The sequence below is a fragment of the Amphiura filiformis genome, chromosome 7 (genome assembly GCF_039555335.1).
Source record: "Amphiura filiformis chromosome 7, Afil_fr2py, whole genome shotgun sequence".
Classification (NCBI taxonomy): domain Eukaryota; kingdom Metazoa; phylum Echinodermata; class Ophiuroidea; order Amphilepidida; family Amphiuridae; genus Amphiura; species Amphiura filiformis.
Window position 1 is genome coordinate 45503099 of NC_092634.1, and position 22589 is coordinate 45525687.

The window sequence follows — 22589 nt, forward strand, 5'->3', positions numbered from 1 at the left end:
AGCTGTCGGGGTCATACGTTAGCTCATGGCGTAAATTTAATGGTCATGGCTGACGTATTACAACACACAGCTTCATGTTTTACTTATACAGAGATTGCGTCTGGACTCCAATTACAAAATATTAATACAGATATAGCCATAACGTTGCATTGTTTCCTACAGTAGTTCTAAAGAATTATAGTTTTTCAATACTATACCGGTAATTAACAAAAAATGTATTTATACAAACATCCACGTTCGGTACATTATTGTTCCCAAAAGATTACAAAAACCTTCTTAAAAACGGTTTACAAAAGTTTTTAAAATGTCATACAAAACCAAACCAATTTAAAGCAAACAATTTTTTAACGTTATGGCGTTTTGAATATGTTACATGAAAACATTACTAAACCGCTTACAAAACTCCATATTTCACGCTTTTAAAATGTAATATTGAAACATATTCAGAATTAAAGTGATACATTTTTTTAACGTTATAAAAAATGAAAGAAAATGTTACATGAAAATGTTAGGGCTCATATTGAAATTCCCTTACACAGGAAGGTGTGCGCCATCCTGCAGCTTTCCTGTGCTAGCCTTCTTTTGTTAAAATCCTGGGCAGGGTGTATAACTGATGCATATTATCCATCCGTTTTATGACCGAGCTTTCCTGAGGCGCGCTCTTAGCGAGGGGAATCCTGCCTTCTTTCTGTGTGAAAACGTGGTAGGGTATTTCAATATGAGCCCTTACATGAAAATGTTACTAAAATGCATTCAAAACTCTACACTTACATTTTTACCTAAGTGATGTGCTTTTAGCATTCTAAAAACGTATATTGGCTAGCTGGGATAATGTAAGTAAAATGTTTCTGTCAAAATCACACTGATTGGATATCTGTTTAGTATGAGCGAGTTTTAATATAGGATTTTAGGGAGTGTTCAGAAATACTTTGGTGGGGGGGCTGGAAAATTTTTTTTTGATGTCGAAAATTTTTTTAACCCCCCCTCTTCGTGAACCCAAAACTTTTTTGACCCCCCCTCTTAATAGACCTAAAACTTTTTGACCCCCCCTCATATACGTTCAAAACTATTTTGACCCCCCCATCATAATGTACCATTCTACTAATTCAATTCTACTACCATTCAAATGGCATTAATGATACTAAAATTTGTATTCAAGTGTAATGAAATTGTACGAATGTACGCATGTCATTGATATAAAATATGTGCAATTGTGGGAATGTTTTTTAGTAGCATGCTAAAATTTTTGCCATTTGGAAGCTAAACGAATGAAATTTGATGTAAAAGTGGATTACATACGCGCGAAGCGCGCAAAAATTTGTACTTTGGGGGCTAAAATGGCCAAATATGAGCTCAATTTGTTCAGAAACACACATACAAGCGTCAACATTGGGGGATCTACGCCTATGTTTGCTGGGACTTTTTGTTACGGCGAAGCGCGCAAAAACAAGACTATTTTAGCCCAAAATACAGGGGCGTAGCCAGTTTTCTTTGTCGGGGGGGTGAGTAAAATTTTGGGGGCACAGACGAGAAAATAAATTGCAGTTGCAAATACATATAGGTTTACTGGTTTTGTTTTTTAGAGAGACTGCACATGTATTTGAGCTTCAAAAAAGGCTTTATTGGGACAAAACACGTGCAAAAATTTTGTACTTCGCCCATGATGGGATGAAAATGCCTTTATTGTGACAATGTGCGCACACAGCGTGCAAACATTTTGTATTTTACACTATTTTGGCCCATGATCGGGTTGAATTTATATGGAAAAGGGTCGATCTCCTTGCTCCTTTTCTTTGCCCTCCAGGTTTTCTTTTTCATTTTTTGTCAGAGGGGCACTTTTCTCTTTCATTTTTTCTCAGGGGCCCTTTCGCCCCCTGTCTACACTACTGCAGAAATGGTGTGTTTTGCTATTAAATTGACGGGCCAGTTCGCATGATCGCGAAGCGCAAAATTTTGCAATTTTACCCTATTTGGGCCCAAAACATGGTGCTTTTCAATGTGCTAAAAAAGTTGCACATGGCAATTATTGCTTTATTTTTTCTTCTTTAAGTATTTTAGGGATGTCCCCCCATGAAAAAAAAAAAAAAGTAGGGGGAGGATGTGTACCCGTTCTCCAAGCTTCCTCCGCCTATAATTGTAATGCAACATGATTTAGTTGTATATATCAGTGATAATAAATGAATAATCTGTACTACATGAAACATTATTGTAAAAATTGTCAACACTGAAGAAGAGCAAAGATATTGCAGCGTTTAGTGATTTAAAGAGCTGACCAGAAAGAACTGACACAAACCTCAAAATTAAGTTATAGATGACAATTTTTAACCCTGGATCAAATGTACTTTTGTTCTGGATTAATATGGGAACATTTGCGCGCGCAGCGCGTGAAAAATTTTTCATACACCCAAAACTTTTTAACCCCCTATTCAGAACTCCTAAAATTTTTGACCCCCCTACATGTTTTCCAGCCCCCCCCACCAGAGTATTTCTGAACACTCCCTTAGTAGACTATCGTTGTGTGAAAATGACTTTGGAAAATATTCTGTTCACACTTAAATGGTTTCTCCTTGGTATGAATTTTGATGTGACACCTCTGACAGCAAAACATTTCTGACAATACTCAAACTGAAAGAATTTCTCTTGGGTGTGAATTCTAATGTGTGGTTTCATACTTGTTAGCAGGGGCGTAGTGGGGGGACAGAGTGGATGAAGTTCCCCATGTTCATGGGCCCGAGGATTCAGGGGCCCCGAAAACAAAAGCGAATAAGGCTTGATAATGTAGATCAAGGCCGGATTTACCATTGGGCCAGATGGGCCCCAGGTCCAGAGCCCTCGAAATTTGGGGGCCCAAAGTTGCCCTGTACATCTTTCTTTTAACCTCAATAACAGCATATTTTGCACACTTTGTGCACATTCAAATAGTCAAATTCATGTTGATCTGGAGCTAAAATAATCTGAAATTTAATTTTTTCGTGTGCTTTGCACAGAAATGTCCTAGTAACATCGGAACAAAATATGTTAGTCCCCATATATATTATATGTGAACCAATTAAAACTTGGCCACTGATTTGAGTGCACATGCCTTCCTCTGCATGTGAGTTTGGGCCTCCAAATTTTAGCCTGGCCCAGGGCCCCCATAAAGTAAATCCCGCCCTAGTTAAAAGGGCCCGTACTGCTCCTTGTCCATGCAGGGGCGTAGCCAGCTTTTTTGGTCGGGGGGGGCAAAATAAAATTGGAGTGGCACAGATGAAAAAAAGTACAGTTGCCTCAGGCTTTATTGGGACGTCGTGCGCGCGTAGCACGCAAAAATTTGTTATTTTACACTATTTTCGCCCAATATCAAGATGGAAATGGCTTTATCTTTACAATGTGCTCGCGTAGCACGAAAATATTTTACACTATTTTGTATATTTTACACTATTTTGGCCCATATGGTCAGGCTGAATTTTGGTAGAAGAGCCCCCCCACCCCACCCCACCCCCACTAGCTACGCTAGTGTGTCCATGGGCTCCTGATGCTCTTGCTACGCCCCTGGTTGTGAGTAAAATGCTGACAATATTCCCACTGATGCTGTTTCTCTTTGGTATGATATTTAAGATTTAAAGTTGTGAGCAAAATACTTTGGACAATGATAACACTCAAAGGGTTTCTCCTTGATGTGAATTCCAATGTGCGATTTCAGTGTATGCTGGTGAGCAAAACGCTCCTGACAATATTCACACTGATATGATTTCTCTTTGGTATACGTTCTGATATGGGTGTTAAGATACAAGCTGTGAAATACTTCTGATAATATACACATTGATATGGTTTACCTTTGTTGTGAATTCTAATGTGTTTCATCTATCATCTGACAATATTGACACTGATAGTTTGGAATGAATTCATAGGTGGCAGATTCTGACAATATTCACACTGATAGTTTCTCTTTGGTGTGAATTTTCATGTGTGTTTTCATATGAGGCTTCTGAGAAAAACACTTTTGACAATGTTCACATTGATATGGTTTCTCTTTGGTATGAATTTTCATATGGCGTTTAAGGTCACTACTTTGAGAAAACATTTTTGACGAGATCCACACTGAAAGAAGGGTTTCTCTTTGTTGCGTGTTTTGATGTGTCTTGTCAAAGAATACTTGTTAGCAAAACATTTCTGACAACATCCACACTGAAAGAAGGGTTTCTCTTTGCTGTGTGTTCTGATGTGTTTTGTCAAAAAATACTTGTTAGCAAAACATTTCTGACAATATTCACACTGATATGGTTTCTCTTTCGTGTGAATTCTAATGTGGATTTCAAGATGATCTTTTCGGGCAAAACATTTCTGACAATATTCACACTGATATGGTTTCTCTTTGGTGTGAATTCTGGTGTGAATTCTGATGTGCCTTTTCACATGATTTTTGAGAGCAAAACACTTCTGACAATATTCGCACTGATATGGTTTCTCTTTTGTGTGAATTCTGATGTGTGTTTTAAGATTAGACTTGAGAGTAAAACACTTCTGACAATATTCACACTGATATGGTTTCTCATTGTAATGAATTCTCATGTGTCGTTTAAGGTCAGCACTTTGAGAAAAACATTTCTGGCAAAATTGACATGGATAGGGGTTCTCTTTGGTGTGAATTCTTATGTGTCTTTTCAGATGAGACTTGCAAGTAAAAGACTTCTGACAATATTCACACTGATATGGTTTCTCTTTGGTGTGAATTCTTATGTGTATTTTCAGATGATACTTGTCAATAAAACACTTCTGACAATATTCACACTGATCTGGTTTCTTTTTTTTATGAATTCTGATGTGGCACACAAGACCAGTCCTATGAGAAAAACATTTCTGACAATGCTTACACTGGTATGGTTTCTCTTTTATATTGAAGAAATTCTTACATTGGTACCATATATTCCTGTGGTTATTCAAATGTCTTTTCAGCTCACCGTTTTTTGACAAGCTTTTCTGACAAAACACACTTTTGCATCTACGAGCCCGCACATATTTAATCAGATGTCTATTAACATGAGCTTTCAATTTGTCCGAAGAATAATGCTTGAGTCTGCAAAATGCACAAGAAAATGGTTTCAAAAGTTCCATTGCCATCTGTAATTGCTGTTTGTAACATGTATTTACATGACTTTAGATGAACCCAACAACATTCAATGTAGATTTAGTTACTGTGTGTACATGTACCTCAAACACACCAAAAGTCGATTCTAGCGATACAATACCACAATCCTCACTGGCTTGTCTTTCCAACTACAGATATATATCAGTGGATCAAAATATCTGAAATGTAAAAACAGCATTAATAAATTTTGTATTGTTTCGTTTCTAGGAACAATCGACTTGGAACTTTCTGAGAATAGGTACATACTACTATTGTGCTGAAATAATAGCAAGATCGAAGTATGTTTCGCCCAGGCAGATCAATCCAATCTTAGCCAAAATTATGCAAATTTATCTAATATATTAAAATTGGGATAATCTGAATTAGCTGACCATTTTTTAACCTAATTGATTGAAATTCAAATCCATTAGATTGAATTTTTAATTTCCCCAAGTTACAGCCCAATTGGACTATGAGCGGTGCAACTGTAAAATGTTGGACAACCTTTGCAGTTTCATACTGTACTCCCCAAATGTCACGGATTTTCAAGTTACAGCCTGGTCGGAGCAACTTTCAATTTGACCTGACCTTTGACCTCGGATGACCTTTATGGTTTCATACTCCCCAAGTGTCAGGGATGATTTTCCGCAAGTTACAGCCCGATTGAAGCAACTTTAAATTTGTCCTGACCTTTGACCTCGGATGACCTTGACAGTTTCATACTGCCAAAGTGTCAGGGATCATTTTCCCCTGAGTTACAAACCAATCGAAGCAACTTTAAATTTGACCTGACCTTTGACCTCAGATGTCCTTTGAAGTTTCATACTCTCCAAGTGCCAAGGATCATTTCCCCAAGTTACAGCCTGCTCAGAGCAACTATAAATTTGACCTTGGATGACCTTTTCTGGTTTGTCAGGGATCATTTTCCCGAGTTACAGCCCAATTGGATGCCACATTTAGGGTCCTCATTGAGACTTGATTTAACAAACTTCAGTAAGCACACTTTTAAGTACACCAGGCACAAAAAGAAACTAGTCAGTTATATTCATCCTTGCTGTTCAATAACTTGATAATTTTTGATTATTCTGAAATATACATTTTGTTAATTGGACTTTTGCTTTCTCATTTGACATCCTGGTCGTGAAAAACTAACAAGAATTGACCAAGATATGCGCCTCCAAAGCCTCAAACCCCAAAATCAAAAGTTGCATTTTCAACAATTTTCAATGGGAACGCATCGTTGTATTGCGGGCCAATCAATAAAGCACACAAAGTAACAGGCACAATTGAATCGTTAAAATTGTAACTTTTCATTTTGGGGTTTGAGAGTTTGGAGGCGCATATCTTGGTCAATTCTTGCTCAATGTTCACGAACAGGGTGTCAAATGAGAACGAAAAGTCCAATTAACAAAATGTATATTTCAGAATAATCCAAAATTATCAAGTTATTGAACAGCAAGGATGAATATAACTGACGAGTTTCTTTTTGTGCCTGGTGTATGGTAGAAAACACTATAAATTAACATAATTTTTCAAACTTATTTAGTCATTCTTTGCACAATAACCCATTATTCTAACAAAATAAGACGTCCCTAAATTATTTCCTCTAGTTTACAAAACCAAAGACCAATATTTTGCAAAGTAATAACAGGACATTAAACATTAACAACTTTGTTTTGAATTTTTCCATATTTACTGTCTTTATTGATTAAAAAAACCATCAACAACAAATTACAGTAATTATAAGAAAAAAGAAAAGAAAAGCAACCAACAAACCTTGATTTTAAAAACATTAGTACTGTACACAAAATTATCATTAGTACCCAAAATCATCATTTAGTATGTCCATTGAACAAAATCATCATAATTATTATCATGCAGACACTTTTTTACTCTTTTTTGTGCCAAAAGAGTTTCTTTGGCCCCTTCAGAAGCCTACTTTTCCATAGGAATGTGGGCATACAACTTCACCATAATTATAAGAGGCCAGGGGACATCATAATCCCCAGCAGGCCTCGAAATAAGCCAGAATTTCTGAGGGCCATTTGAGCCCTTGACCTGAAATGTTTGAGGGCCCTCACAAATTTTTATGGGCACGAATTTGGGAAACACACAATATTGCCTATTTTATGTGAAAATATAGCTGTTATTACACCTACTTTAACATCATCATAACTATCAAATATCATTTCAGATTTAAGTAAATAACAATGTTTTTAGCCTTGAATTTGTTTCAATTCTCCTGAAATATGAATTTTGCAGTAAGCTTACAATTGGCACAAATTTTGCGGGACATTTGGGCCCGCCAGATGTATTTTTTGTGGGCCCTCACTGATTTTTTTGGGGCCAAGGGCCCTTGGGCCCTCCTTATTTCGAGCCCTGCTCCCACAGAATTTTGAGGTGGTGGGTCTTTCGGAACTGAGGTCATATTGGTAAATGGGGTCTTTTGGAGCTACTAACAGGTAAAAGGGGGTTTTGGGAGCTGCGAACAGTCAAAATAAAGGATCTTTCTTAACATTTTGGTTGAAAATCACCTGAAAATAAACCACAGAAATGTGTGGAATATGAGCAATTTAGGGGTCATTTAGGGGTCAGACGTTACCCACCTTTGCACAGTATTTGGGAGCCTGAGAGCACATCAGACACACCAAATTGCATTCTGATATCAAATTATTTTGATTTTTTTTAATTTGTGATGTGATACTAATTTTATGGCAAATTATTAAAAATTGAGATCAGTGCCATAGCATGTACTTCAAAGATAGAGTTGAGTCACATGGGGAGTCCGTTTAGTTAATTTATTACCTATTTTTGTTGTGCACCCATGGTAAGGCAACAAAAAAAACCCTATTCTACATGCCTGAACGACCCAGAATTTGCATTTTTGATTTTTTTTTTGATTTTGTAAATCATGTAAAATCAGCCATTTTTATCCAAAATCTTTGCTGAACAATTTTTTTATAGAAAATGTGTTTACAAAAAATCTGACGATTTTTTTCAGATTTTGGTGATATATTTAATAAAAAAATAATGAAAAAAAACACGCCAGACCGATCGAACGTACTTGAAAGGTCCATCCACCCATAGAACAAGGTTGTTGGGTTTATTTTTGTCGCCTAACAGATATTTAAGTATATGATTTGAATGTAAAACATAATAAACTCCTCAACAAAAGTTTGGAAAGTTTTTTCAAGCATCTATATCTCAGATTATTCGTGACGTGTGTCATATCATGTTGCATATCAATGGATAGCTACTGTACATTATTCCCCTTTACAATATTACCATATTTGAAACAATCACCTTCTTAAGCATACTAGGAAAATTGCACCCAGCCGAAAGTTTGTTGACCTTTGTCACATTTCTGCCCATAGCTTTGTAAGTATAGGACAAACTATATCTTTTTGAATAAATTCACATGTGGCATTTAAGGTCAGTTTCTGACAAAGTCACACTGATAGTTTCTCTTTGGTGTGAATTTTGATGTGTTTTTTCAAATGATGCTTCTGAGAAAACCACTTTTGACAATGTTCACATTGATATGGTTTCTCTTTGGAATGAATTCTCATATGGCGTTTAAGGTTAGCCCTTTGAGGAAAACATTTTTGACAATATTCACACTGAAAGGGTTTCTCTTTGGTGTGAGTTCTGATGTGTCTTTTCAGATTATTCTGCTGATTAAAAAACTTCTGACAATATTCACACTGATACAGTTTATCTTTGGTATGAGTTCTGATATGTCTTTTCAGATGAGACTTGTCACCAAAAGACTTCTGACAATATTCACACTGGTATGGTTTCTCTTTCGTGTGAATTCTGATGTGTGTTTTAAGATTAGAGTTGAGAGTGAAACACTTCTGACAATATTCACACTGATATGGTTTTTCTTTGGAATGAATTCTCATGTGGCGTTTCAGGTCACTATTTTGAGAAAAACATTTCTGGCAATATTCTCACGGATAGGGTTTCTCTTTAGAATGAATTCTCATGTGGATTTTAAGATTATAGTTCTCAGTAAAATACTTCTGACAATATTCACACTGAAATGATTTCTCTTTGGAATGAATTCTCATGTGGCGTTTCAGGTCACTACTTTGAGAAAAACATTTCTGGCAATATTCACACGGATAGGGTTTCTCTTTGGTGTGAATTCTCATGTGTTTTGTTTGATTAGACTTGTTAGCAAAACACTTCTGACAATATTCACACGAAAAGGGTTTCTCTTTGGTGTGAATTCTGATGTGTCTTGTCAAAGAACACTTGAGAGTGAAACACATCTGACAATATTCACACTGATAGGGTTTCTCTTTGGTATGGATTCTAATGTGAGCTTTCAGATTAAAGTTATGATTGAAACACTTCTGACAATATTCACACTGATAAGGTTGCTCTTGCGCAGTGACTTCTGATGTGACTTTGCAGATGATTCTGCTGAATAAAACATTTCTGACAATATTCACACTGATATGGTTTCTTGTTGGTGTGAATTCTGATGTGTGTTTTAAGATTAGACTTGTGAGCAAAACACTTCTGGCAGTATTCACACTGATATGGTTTCTCTTCAGTATGAATTCTGATGTGGCACACAAGACCAATCTTTTGAGAAAAACATTTCTGACAATGCTCACACTGATATGGTTTCTCTTTTATATTGAAGAAATTCTTACATTGGTACCATATATTCCTGTGGTTATTCAAATGTCTTTTCAGCTCACCATTTTTTGACAAGTTTTTCTGACAAAACGCACACTTGCATCTACGAGCCTGCACATATTTAATCAGATGTCTGTGAACATGGGTTTTAAATTTGTACAAAGAATAATGCTTGAGTTGGCAAAATGCACAAGAAAATGGTTTCAAAAGTTCCATTGCCATCTGTTGCTGTTTGTAATATGTATTTACATGACTTTAGATGAACCCAACAACATTCAATGTAGATTTAGTTACTGTGTGTATATGTACCTCAAACACACCAGAAGTCAATTCTATGCAAAGATATGTCCTTGAGTGGAACATCAAGTGCTACAAGACCACAATCGACACTGGCTCCTGTCTTTCCAACCGCAGATATATCAGTGGATCAAAATATCTGAAATATAAAAACAGCATTAATAAATATTAAGTACATGTATATACTAGTATTCTACAATTTATTCTATATAAAATGGACCGAAACATACATGCTTGATCAATGTTTGTTTCAATTCTAAAATATCACTCCATTAGAATTTTCATTGTCTGCGCACACAGAAATGAAATTTTCCATTAAATTTGTTAGAAATCTTACAATATGGTTTTCAATTCTTCTCTTCAAATGGCATGCATGAAACTTGATCATAAAATTATTTGTCTTGAAATCATGCCACAGCATTGTAAACCTTATGTTATTATTTACTGGTATAGAGTGCCAAACACGTCTATTGAGCTCTTTAATCACATTGATAATATTATTTCTCAAGTTGATTCTGAGGATAAGGACTATTTCCTCATGGGAGACCTCAATTGTGATCTGATCTCTGATGATCCCCATTGCTATACAAAGAGGTTAATTGAGATGTGCTGTTCATATGATTTAAGTCAATTGATTAAAGAGGCCACTAGAATCACTCCAAAGTCTAAAACCCTTATTGATCATATTTATACATCTAATGCTAGTAAGGTGACTCATTCTGGAGTAGTTCATAATGGTATTAGTGACCATTCACTTATCTATGGTATAAGAGGCAAAGATAAAAATGTCAGTCAAGGTCATAAATTTGTCAAATCTAGGTCATATAAAAACTTTGACATGTATTCTTTTGTAAATCAGCTCAGTAGTGTTTCCTGGGCCTCAGTATATGAAGCTGCTGATGCTGACTTAGCTTTAGATGAATTTGAGTATATTTTTCTGAATGCTGCAAATAACCATGCACCTCTGAAGCAGAGAAGAGTTAGACAAAATTTAAGCCCATGGTTAACACCCGAAATTAGTGAATTGATGAATAAGCGTGACATGGCTAAATTAAAAGCTGTAAAGTACAATAATTATATGGACTGGGCCAATTTTAGTTGTCTAAAAATAAAGTTACCAGTGCAATTAGGAAAAGTAAGCGTACATATCTTACAGATTCTCTTGCTGCTTGTAAAGGTAATACAAAGAAAACATGGAAACAACTGCGTTATATTGTTCCTTCTAGGAAATCATCTTCTAAAATAAATTGTATTCAAATGAAGATCGGGATATAACAGAACCAAAGCTCATTTCAAATGAATTAAACAAGTTCTTCACATGTGTTGGATCTAATCTTGCTGCCAAACTTGGACCTGTTGATATTCATGATGCTTGTAGAAATATTGATAATAATGTTAATGATTCTTCCAATGATCTCTCCTTTGATATAATTCCAGTGACTGTTGAATATGTTATTGAACAATTATGTAATCTTCCTACCAACAAAGCCACTGGTTTTGATGAGATCCCTGCAAGACTTTTAAAGGCAGGAGCATATGTAATTGCACCTATTGTGACTCACATAATAAATTATTCTATCATGACGTGCAAATTTCCAACAAATTGGAAAAAAGCAAAAGTCACACCTATCTACAAGAGTGGCCAGCATTCTGATCCAAACAATTACAGGCCTATCTCTATTTTACCAGTTGTATCGAAAATTATTGAAAGGGCTATTTTTGATCAACTCTATAGTTATTTAGACTCTAACAATTTGATCTCTCCTTACCAATCTGGTTTTCGCCCTTCACATTCTACTTCACCTTCGCTTGCCTTAATAACTGAAGATTGGTTTGACAATATAAATGATGGTAATGTTATTGGTGTATCAATGATTGATTTAAAAAAGGCATTTGATACTGTAAACCATGCCATTTTGATCAACAAATTGCAGTGTTATGGAATCAGCAAATACAGTATTGATTGGTTCAGTAGTTATCTTTCAAACAGAACCCAAGCTACATCTGTTAATGGTTCTCTTTCTGATTTTGATCTTATTAGTTACGGAGTGCCTCAAGGTTCAATACTTGGACCTCTCCTTTTTATTGTTTTCATTAATGATTTACCAAACTGTCTTAAATTGACTAAGATCAGCATGTATGCTGATGATACCATTATTTACTGTGCTGGCAAAAACCCAGCTGATATTGTACATAACCTTAATAATGACCTTTCTTCAATGAAACAGTGGCTTGACAATAATAAGCTAAGTTTGAATGTAAATAAGACTAAATTTATTATGCTTGGAACACCACAAAGATTGGCTAAAATTAATGATGATGTTTTGAATGTTCATATTAATGGTGATATTATTGAAAGAGTTTTCTCTTGCACCCACTTGGGTATAATAATTGATAGTAATTTAAATTGGCATGATCATATTGATTATTTGTTGAAGAAGTCTGCCAGGAGTATTTCTATGATTAGGAGGGCTAAGTCATTAGTTCCCATGAGTGCTCTCAAGCTTATATACAACTCTATTGTTGCACCACATTTCAATTATTGTGATATAATTTGGGGTAATTGTACCAAAACAGATTCAATTAAGTTGCAACTTAATGCAGGCAAGAGCTGCTAGATATATTTGCAATGTTCCTTGGGACACATCAGGGTCTGAAGTTCTTAATCAACTCAGCTGGTTGACACTTGCTGAAATAAGAAACATCCATTTGGCAGAGTTCATGTTCAGGGTTACAAACAACATACTTCCTGATAATATTTGCATGTTAATAAAAAAAAAGGAATATAATTATAATCTCAGGCGTAATCCAAATAATGTTGATGTTCCTTTTCCTTCAAATAACTTTAAGAAACGCAGTCTTTCGTACAGGGTGCTCATCTATGGAACGATCTCTCAGCTGAAGCACAGTTGTGCGATAGATCTGCTGCGTTCAGGAGATTGCTTTACTGTAATTATGAATTGAACTTTGCCTAAATGTTTGCTTTTGGTTACCGTATTATTTTGTCAATTGTACTTGCTTTGTATGTTTAATTTATATTTTATCACTTTGTCATATATAGTTTTTATACTTGTTTTGTATTTCCATTTACTTTTAATATCCTTGATTATTGATGTCATGTAACATGTAAATTTATGTAGCAACACGGCCCCAGGGAAGACCAGCTCAAGGGCTGATCTGGGCTTTTCCGTGTATAAATAAAATTGAAATGAAATGAAATGAAGTACACAGGAACTGCCTTTTAAGAGCCAGTCTCCCATATTATGTAGATGTACATTGTACATACATATTAAGGGGGTTGTGATATAAAAAAAAAAATTTTTAAATAGAATTTTATCTAAAAAATGATTCTGGTACATATTAACACCAACAACACACACGTACAATATGAGCGTGCACAACGCCCTCGTTCAGCTTTAAAAAATTCTTGAAATTTCAGCCTCTCTAAGCCTTACTTGGTAAACTTTGGAGGTGCATAACATCGTGCACCATCATTATCCTAACCTTTTGAAGTACCAAATGGTTACATAATTACAAAAACCAAGAAAAAATGCTGGGATCTTAAAGCCATATTATAACATTTGCTGAGGAGGACGCCCTCACTGAATTTTTCAAATTCTTTTTTTCACACGTTTATATTGTACTTTATTAAACCAATATAACCCAATATAACTTGCAAAAATCAAGACTCTAGGTGGTGTAGTTTTGTCAAAATCTGAGATTTTGAATAAAACGCCGGAATCAGCATTTTATTATTACGATGGAATTATTACTCGAATGCATACACGATGTTCATAACACACAGTACGCATTACGGCGTGCGACGGTGATATACACAACAAAGGGTCGTACTATAACATGACCGAAGGAGTGGTACGTATTGGCGACATGTGCGCTGGTAGTAAATTCCAATTTTCTTTGCTTTGCCGTAGTTGTTCGCTCAAAAATAAAAGGGGATATATCTGACAGTAAAAGCTAATTCATTTTATGGCAAAGAAATGCTAATCTATTTTGTTTGAAAATGTTATAATATGGCTTTAATGGCGCACAAAATCAGCAAATCCAATGATTTGATGAAAATCGCCCTTGTGCAAACTTCAGAGCATCATATCGGGCTGCGCCTTCAAGATCCCAAGTCCAAACAATTTTGAAATTGAAGACCTCAATGGTAAGATTCATTTTCCATTTTTTGGGATATCGATGGTGCACATTGTTAACAGAGGTCAAAGGTCAAAATTTCCTATTTCACATTTTTACATGCCCGTATTATTGCACGCCAACGTCACCCGGCAAAAATAGGTCATTAGGACAACATTTAGACAAGAGCACCACTGGTGCTGTAGCTCATTTGTTATGGGTTATGGTCCGAATACCATGCGTAGCTATGTATAGCCATGCATAGATATGTATAGCCATGCATAGCTATGTATAGCCATGCATAGTTATGTATAGCCATGCATAGCTATGTATAGTCATGCATAGTATAGCCATGCATAGTTATGTATAGCCATGCATAGCTATGTATAGCCATGCATAGCTATGTATAGCCATGCATAGCTATGTATAGCCATGCATAGCTATGTATAGCCATGGATAACTATGTATAGCCATGGATAGCTATGTATGGCCATGTATAGCCATATGTAGCCATGTCATGGCCATGTATAGCCATGTATAGCTATGTATACAGGGCTGCCAACTTTGAAAAACACATTTCAGTATTCTCAAAATCACCATAGTGCTGTGATCAAGCACAAATCAGCATTTTGAAAATATACTTACGGTTCTCAAGATATTTATTTATTCAAGGCATTTATTTATTTGTACCTTTTGCTTGTTGAGTATCCTTTGATTTTATTTTGTTTAATACAGTTTTGTTTGTATATTTAATGTGTTGGATGCACCATCGGATAGATGAGTGCCACTGATGTAAAAGCAATTTCCAAATAAAAACTTGAAACTTAAAAACTACAACACTTTCATGGTAAATGGCATGCATAGCTATGTATAGCCATGCATAGTTATCTATAGTCATGCATAGCTATGTATAGCCATGCATAGCTATGTATAGACATGCATAGCTATGTATAGCCATGCATAGCTATGTATATACAGCCATGCATAGCTATGTATAGCCATGCATAGCTATGTATAGCCATGGATAGCTATGTATGGCCATGTATAGCCATGCATAGCTATGTATAGCCATATGTAACCATGTCATAGCCATGTATAGCTATGTATAGCCATGTATAACTATGTATACAGGGCTACCAACTTTGAAAAAACACATTTCAGTATTCTCAAACCTCAAAATCACCATAGTGCTGTGATCAAGCACAAATCAGCATTTTGAAAATATACTTGCGGTTCTCAAGATATTTATTTATTCAATTTTCTAATTTTCCTGACTTCATTTTTCAAACAAGTGCTCCCTTCAATCTTCAGAACAGGGAAAGGCCACTAGCCTAGTGTGTACCCCCAGCACTTCCCTGTTCAGACTTTCTGTTTGTCTGTTTTGTAATGTCAGAGAGGGGTTGTCATGGTCCCATATACTGATATACTAGGCCAGTGCCAGTCAAAAGGACATTTCACCTTGATTAAATGTTTGCATAACTAATTGGGTCAAGATGTGTGATATAAAGTGTAATCAGGCTGCGACAAATCGCCTGTCCGATAGCCCGGGGCAATCACATTTTTTTGTCGGGCAATTAAAACTCTGAAGAGCTGTGCCCGATCGGGCAAGTCTAAATTTAAACCAATTAAAGCTTGATGATTTAAAATGGAGTATTTCTGTCCAACTTGGCGTGTTCACAGAAGTAAAAAAACGTCAAAACAAAGTAGAAAACTTCTTGAAATGGAACTCAAATTTCGCTAGGCACTCGTATCCCACACCAGACTTGCAGACATATACATGTATATATATGCTAATGAACATCATGCCGTTACGTGACGTATTGGAAGTTTGGCCAATTATAGAACCTGTTTCGTTCACATATCCTGACGCCACTGCACTCAGCTGGCCATGTGTTTGCATATGATTGAGATTGAGATGTACTAGTGGTTGGCGAAATACGTAAATCGCCGTGACTTTACTGACAAAATTTCACATAAAATACACATTATTTTCCACATGTAAGAAACAAACAGTGAAATAATTGAATGAAATGTTCATTTTTTATGCATTTCCTGAATACTCATTTATTTATCAACTTAACTGTGAAAAGTATTGGATTTCCGTAAGAATGAGACTGCCAAATTCGGCACACTTACGGTACTATGCACTGCACTGCATGATGAGTACGGTATGTGACTTTGTCGACAATTGTTGCCGGGAATATGGGTTAATTTCGGGCAATTTCGGGCAACCAATTTTTGGATATTGCCTGCCCGATCGGGCAAGCTAAAAAATAAAATTTGTCGCGGCCTGAGTGTAATTGAGTGAGATGTTTGTTCAAAGACAGGGTTGCCAACCAACAATTTGGTAGCCCAATTAGTTCAGATTTGGGAGAATTTGAGACACTATTTGCTCATGGCTCGTGCACAGAAGTAAGGGCCTATAGACAGCACAAGCCCAATTGGTGCTAAAAGCAACACTGAAAAGCAGACATTGTGGCCGCACTGAAACAGTAAAGTTCAACAATCTCTTTTACAAATTCGCACGATCAAGGAGTTTGTACAGTGTTTGTAATATGAAAAGCACCACAAACAGTCTACATAGGAGACTATTCCATGAAATTAGGTAAATCTTTTTGTAAGAAAAAAAAAAAAAAATGATACTTTCCGTCCGAATTTTTTTAGCTAAATAAGTAACAATCATGAACCATCATGCAAAGATCGTCGCCTCAAATTACCAGATCCATTGCTCAAACGATGTAGCAAGAGAAAGAAAAAAACATACAGAAAAATAGACCATGCCTAGAGTTCATTGTGCTAACACAATGAGCTAATAACAACAACTGCGTGCTATATATTTGAGATCATTTCATAAAATCGGAGGGGTTTATTTTGGGCTGAAGTATTTTCCAAGGAAGCAAACCCCAACAATTTCGCGCAATGTAATGACCCTAAAACAGGTAGTGCAAAATAATTGTCATTCATTACCTCCATTTTACCAAATGGGGGACAACAACTAAGGTTAACTGTGATGTCATGCAAAAGTAAAAATGTCAGGATTCAAATTTGAATTCTCAGAAAGTATCCCCTAACCAAATAGTAAACCAGGGATGCCCCTGTGACAGACATTGTTTCTTTATTTCTTCTTCAGTGACGTAGCCAGCACTTTTTCAGGGGGGAAGCCAGCTTTTAAGGAGAGCAAGCTTCTTAACCCTTTTATGTATTTTTTAGCCCATACATGCACTAATGAATCAATATTTGAAGAGCTTTGTTTCAAAACCCCTTACATCCACTTGCTCAATTTTGAGAACACATCAAAAAATCATCAAAATAATCACTGATATAAGGTGTTTTTCAACAAAAGCAGTTTTTGGCGGGATGCTCATCCTACCCAAGCATCCTGCCAAAAACTGCTTTTGTTGCAAACCCGCATATATAAGTGCTTTTTTTGATGATTTGTTGATGTGTTCTCAAAAATGGGCAAGTGGATGTAAGGGGTTTTGAAACAAAGCTCTTCATTTGAAGATGTAACTCGATCAACTTACCTGTGAGTGCATTCTTGCAAAGATGTCCTCTGGTGAAGCAGGAACCAAAACAAGACAATGATTCCTCGCCAGCTTCAATTAGTCCTACATGTAGAGTGTCAGAGTGTCACAGTCCACCACTACAGAAGTACCGTAGTCACAAAACATGCAAACACCTGAAAGGAAAATAGAAATTATAATCAATCATCAGGACATGGTATAAAAGAATTTCAAGTTTCTACATTTCTTAAGGGGGTACTACACCCCTGGCCAATTTTGTGCCTATTTTTGCATTTTTCTCAAAAATTATATTACATTGGTGACAAGTAAGATATGTATATTATAGGGGCAAGGACTACAACTTCTGTACTGAAAATTCAGCAACTCAAGGCAAGTAGTTATTGATTTATTGATCAAATATTGGTTTCCCCTCATTTTTGACTGTAACTCCACAATTGTTGTATGTGCTGAAATAAAATTTCCAGTGCAGTAGTTGTAGTCCTTGCCCTATAATATACATATCTTACTTGTCACCAATGCGCTATAATTTTGAGAAAAATGCAAAAATAGGCACAAAATTGGGCAGGGTGTAGTACCCCTTAACCCAAGGGCTAAGAGAAACAAGTAGATTAGTAAATTATGCAGTGCGTAAAAAGCTGTAAAATATGTCCATGCCAAAATACAAGATCTGAAAAGGCAAGGTTATGAAGGAGCATAGGAAAAGATAAATGGATAGGAGCCTGCTAGGATGAAAATATCAGGCCCCTAAAAACTTTGAAATTTTACTGAACAGGCTATTTTTGTGAATGCTTCTTTGCCTCATTACCTGTAATTAAAATTAAATGTACATTTTTAGTTAAACAGCTCAAACTTAAACAAATATCTGGGTTCAATCATCCCACTTGCAGACCATGGATATGAACTATGTAGTGATCGCCACAATGCAACAGTGGCCAGTCCGCCCCTGAACATGATATTTGAGAAAACATTAAATTCAGAAGTGACACAGAGTGCAACTTTCAAAACTAATAAAATATCAAATTGACACCAAAACAAGCAAGACCTCTTTATGGAATTTCACCCTGCAAAGTTTAAGGAAGAAAAAATTCCTGGAAAAAAAATGCAGCTTAAAAAAAGGTTGTCAACCCCTTGGCTTACAATATGTTACCATAATCTACAAACCACAATGACAAGCCATCATGGGGCAAACCATTCCCTTTTCAATAACATGTTTCACTTCTAAGTTCTTGTTTATTTTTAATGAACAAAACCGCTAGAAATCACTAGTAGTAGTATATGTAAATAGTCAATGATCACGTTCAAACCCAGTCACAATCAGCCAATCGGCCAAAACTGAATAATAGACTCATTCAAAGTCTTTGCAATACATTGTGTGCTTCACTTCTGTCATTTTAACAGCAGCATTTGATGCATGTGTACACACATATTGCACTTGTTGATGAACAGACAGAATAACTTCCAAGTTTAAATCAAAATATTATCAATCATATGTCAATATAAACAAAAAACATTACTGAAAATGGACTGTTCCACCAGCAGTGGTAAGTTGTTTGTTTTTATTATTTATTCTTTTTCATTTTTTTTTTTTTTTTTTTTTTTTCTTACTTATTTCTTCTCTTTATGACGATTCATTCAATCACTTATTTATTCATAGTTATTACTCGGTCAATATTATTTTGAGGGTCTGATCCAGTTTAAACTTTTTATAGTTTATAGTTGCAGTTGTATTTTATAGTTATAGTTGTTGCAGTTGTAGTTATAGTTAGAATTATAGTTGAGTTTATAGTTGTAGTTAGAGTTATAGTTGAGTTTATCGTTATAGTTGTAGTAGGAGTTGGAGTTATAGTTGAGTTTATAGTTATAGTAGTAATTATAGTTGGGTTTGTAGTTATAGTATACAAATATATACTGCCATGAGAGGTTCTGGTTAAAACTATGGGCCCGAGGTGAGATCAATAGTATTAATTGATCTCAACGAGGGACCATAGTTTTAACCAGAACTTCGAATAAAGGCAGTATATATTTGTTTTATATACTTCATTAATATGGTCTTTGTTCATTGATTGGTTAAAAGAAAATTATTTGACTCTCCAGCTTCTAACCTGAGTGAACAGCACGGCCAATTTAACCACAACATATATTTTGCCCTTCAAAAAAATCGAATAGGCTAAAAGCGGGCTAACCAATTACAGCAGCGCGAAATCACGCTATGGCAGTTTCGCGTGCTCGAACTGTTCCGTCGCATCGAATGCGCGCACGCGGAAGGCATGGTCAAAAGTACTATTTACGGCTTGGAGGTACTATTTATGGCTCATCCGGGACATTGAAAATACTATTTACGGCTTAGAGGTACTATTTACGGATAGGAGTACTGAAGATAAAACTATTTTTGGTCATGTGATCCACTTTTAACCAATCAATGAACAAGAATATATTAATGAAGTATATAATTGTAATTATTATAATTATATATAGTTATAGCTTTTAGAGCTAGAGTTATTGGATTTCTGAGTTTTTACAGAAACTACAGACCATGCATTGTTGAAATTATGCTATAGCATTCCCATAATGCATTGGCTGACCATGTATTCCCATTATAATATATTGATGAAATTATGCCATAGCTTCCCATAATGCATTGTTGAAACTATGCTGTAGGCCTACCTGTACTCTTACTCTGTAGCAGCTAGCAGAATGTCTTCCCATAATGCATTGCTGTAGACTGTATTGGAATTCTTTCCCATAATGCACTGTTGGAACTCTTGCTATAGCTTCCCATAATGCATTGTTTAAACTATGTTATTGTCATGGTAAGTATTTGTATTATATAGTAGAATGCCTTCCCATAATGCATCGGCTGTACGTTATATTCCCATACAATGTATTGACAAAATTATGCTATAGCTTCCCAGAATGCATTGTTGAAACTATGCTATACCTGTCTTCTGTAGTGGAATGCCTTCCCATAATACATAACTGTAACCTCTATTGGAATACTTTCCCATAATGCATTATTGAAACTGCACTCCGCAGCCCCGCACCGCTCTGGTCCGCACATACACCCCAGTTAAGGTCATCGTTGAGCTATTTTTGACACCACACAATGTATCAAAATTGTTACATTTAATCATTCTGGGAGTGTGGAAGAGGGGGAGGTTGGAAAAAGAAGGTTTTAAAAATCCCACCAAAAACACCCTATGCATAAACTATGGTTTTGAATAGCGAAATGATTATGGTGTCATCAAAAATGCTTGAAATGGCAAGACCATATTGTATGTATATTTTCATGTATACAATCTTGAACTCCGGCAGCGATAGAAACACCAACATGAAATTAGGAAAAGGTGTCGATATCGTAAAGCGTTTTGTTTTATTTTATTTTAATAATATCACAAAACATTGTGGGCCTATCATGCCTATGCATCGTTTTGTGATCAACACTATTATTAACACACAGTCTATTAAAACAATGTCTATTATTGTAAGGGAGAGGAAGCCAATATATTTGAGGGAACCAGTAAAACATTACACGTGATTTGATATGCTTTAACATTCACCAGGAAACTGGTCAAGTAAGGTATCAAAGCAATTGTTCAAGTTTCCTCTTTGCACAAACCCATCCATATCATTCACAAGATAATTTGTAGAAGAGATACGTATCATTTTAAAATGGTAGGCCTAAAGGCCTAATTGTTGGGACACCTTGTACTTATAAATATTCATAATAAACACCAACTTTAACCATAACCCCAACTCAATGGGCTTCTGAATTTTAAAATTTAACATTTTAAAATTTAGCCAATGGACGAGAATTTATAGCCAAGCCTCTGCTGTGCTGGGCTGCGGTGCGGTGCCTAAAAACAATTTCTCGTCTGATATAACCTCATAGTGGCCATACTCATTGGCCCGGGTGCCACAACCCCTAGCTACACCACTGAATGCTAGTAATTGCTAATTATGTTATGCTAAAACGGCACTAAATGGCACCATTGTTTTCGAGAACCCACCCGCCCCACACCGGCAACAGGGCCTCAAACTTTGATGGGCGTGTAACATAGGCCTACCTGTCACTGTCACCTCCAAATTCCATAGTCATCCACTCACGCCATGCTTAGACCAAGACACCCATACCCACAAAGTTTGAGGGGTCCTATCCAGCGTTCGAAATTTTGGTTGTCCGGTTGCCCGGGACAACTAAAAAAGTCGCCGGACAACCAAAAATACTGATTCGGGTTGTCCGCCGGACAACCATAAATCTAGCCAAAAGTCACATTTGTAGGCCTACGGACAACCAAAAACTTAGACGGACAACCAGAAATTGTATTTTTTTCTAATGGCGACTAAATATTCAATCCCTGGCGCCAACGGCGACCAACTATTGAAGCTTTTAATCGCCAGCAAATGCAAAACATGTATGTAATGTAGCATTCAAGAGTATGAATGTATGCTATGAATATATGCATTTATCATGTCTCAATGGGGACTTCCTGGAAAACATTACACTGGGAATATGTAGATTGAGTACAGCAGCTATGAACATTCAACACACGTGGCTATTCAGTTGGCACCTCAGATTTTTTACCTGGGAGCAAAATTTGGGCGCCTAAATTTATAAAGTTAGGAGCCATTGGCTCCTCAATCAGGTTTTGCACCGTACAGCACTGATGGAAGCGGGCATGGAAGACTTCCGTGTTCACTTGTAGTGTTTTTGAAATATTCAACCCTAACTCTAAACCTACAACTATTATAACTACAACTATAAACTCAACTATATAACTCTCTAATTATAACTCTCAATCCAGCTATAATTCTAACTGCAACTATAAATGCAACTATAATCCAACTACAATTTTAATTGATTATAAAATGTG

At 36.1% G+C, this 22589-nt stretch overlaps 1 protein-coding gene across 3 annotated transcripts in view; it reads right to left on the reverse strand.

The window, feature by feature from the left end:
• The window catches only part of LOC140157233 (uncharacterized), a 137825-nt gene that overhangs the window by 106733 nt on the left and 8503 nt on the right, over nucleotides 1-22589 (reverse strand). For 2 of the 3 annotated variants that reach the window (XM_072180357.1, XM_072180355.1), the window contains exons 2-3: nucleotides 17719-17873; nucleotides 10070-10196 (exon numbers count right to left, since the gene is read on the reverse strand). The gene's annotated coding sequence lies outside the window, so the exon portion shown is untranslated. Of the gene's footprint in view, nucleotides 1-4081; nucleotides 5287-10069; nucleotides 10197-17718; nucleotides 17874-22589 lie in introns of those variants that run through there. The other variant, XR_011859650.1, reaches the window with a different exon arrangement.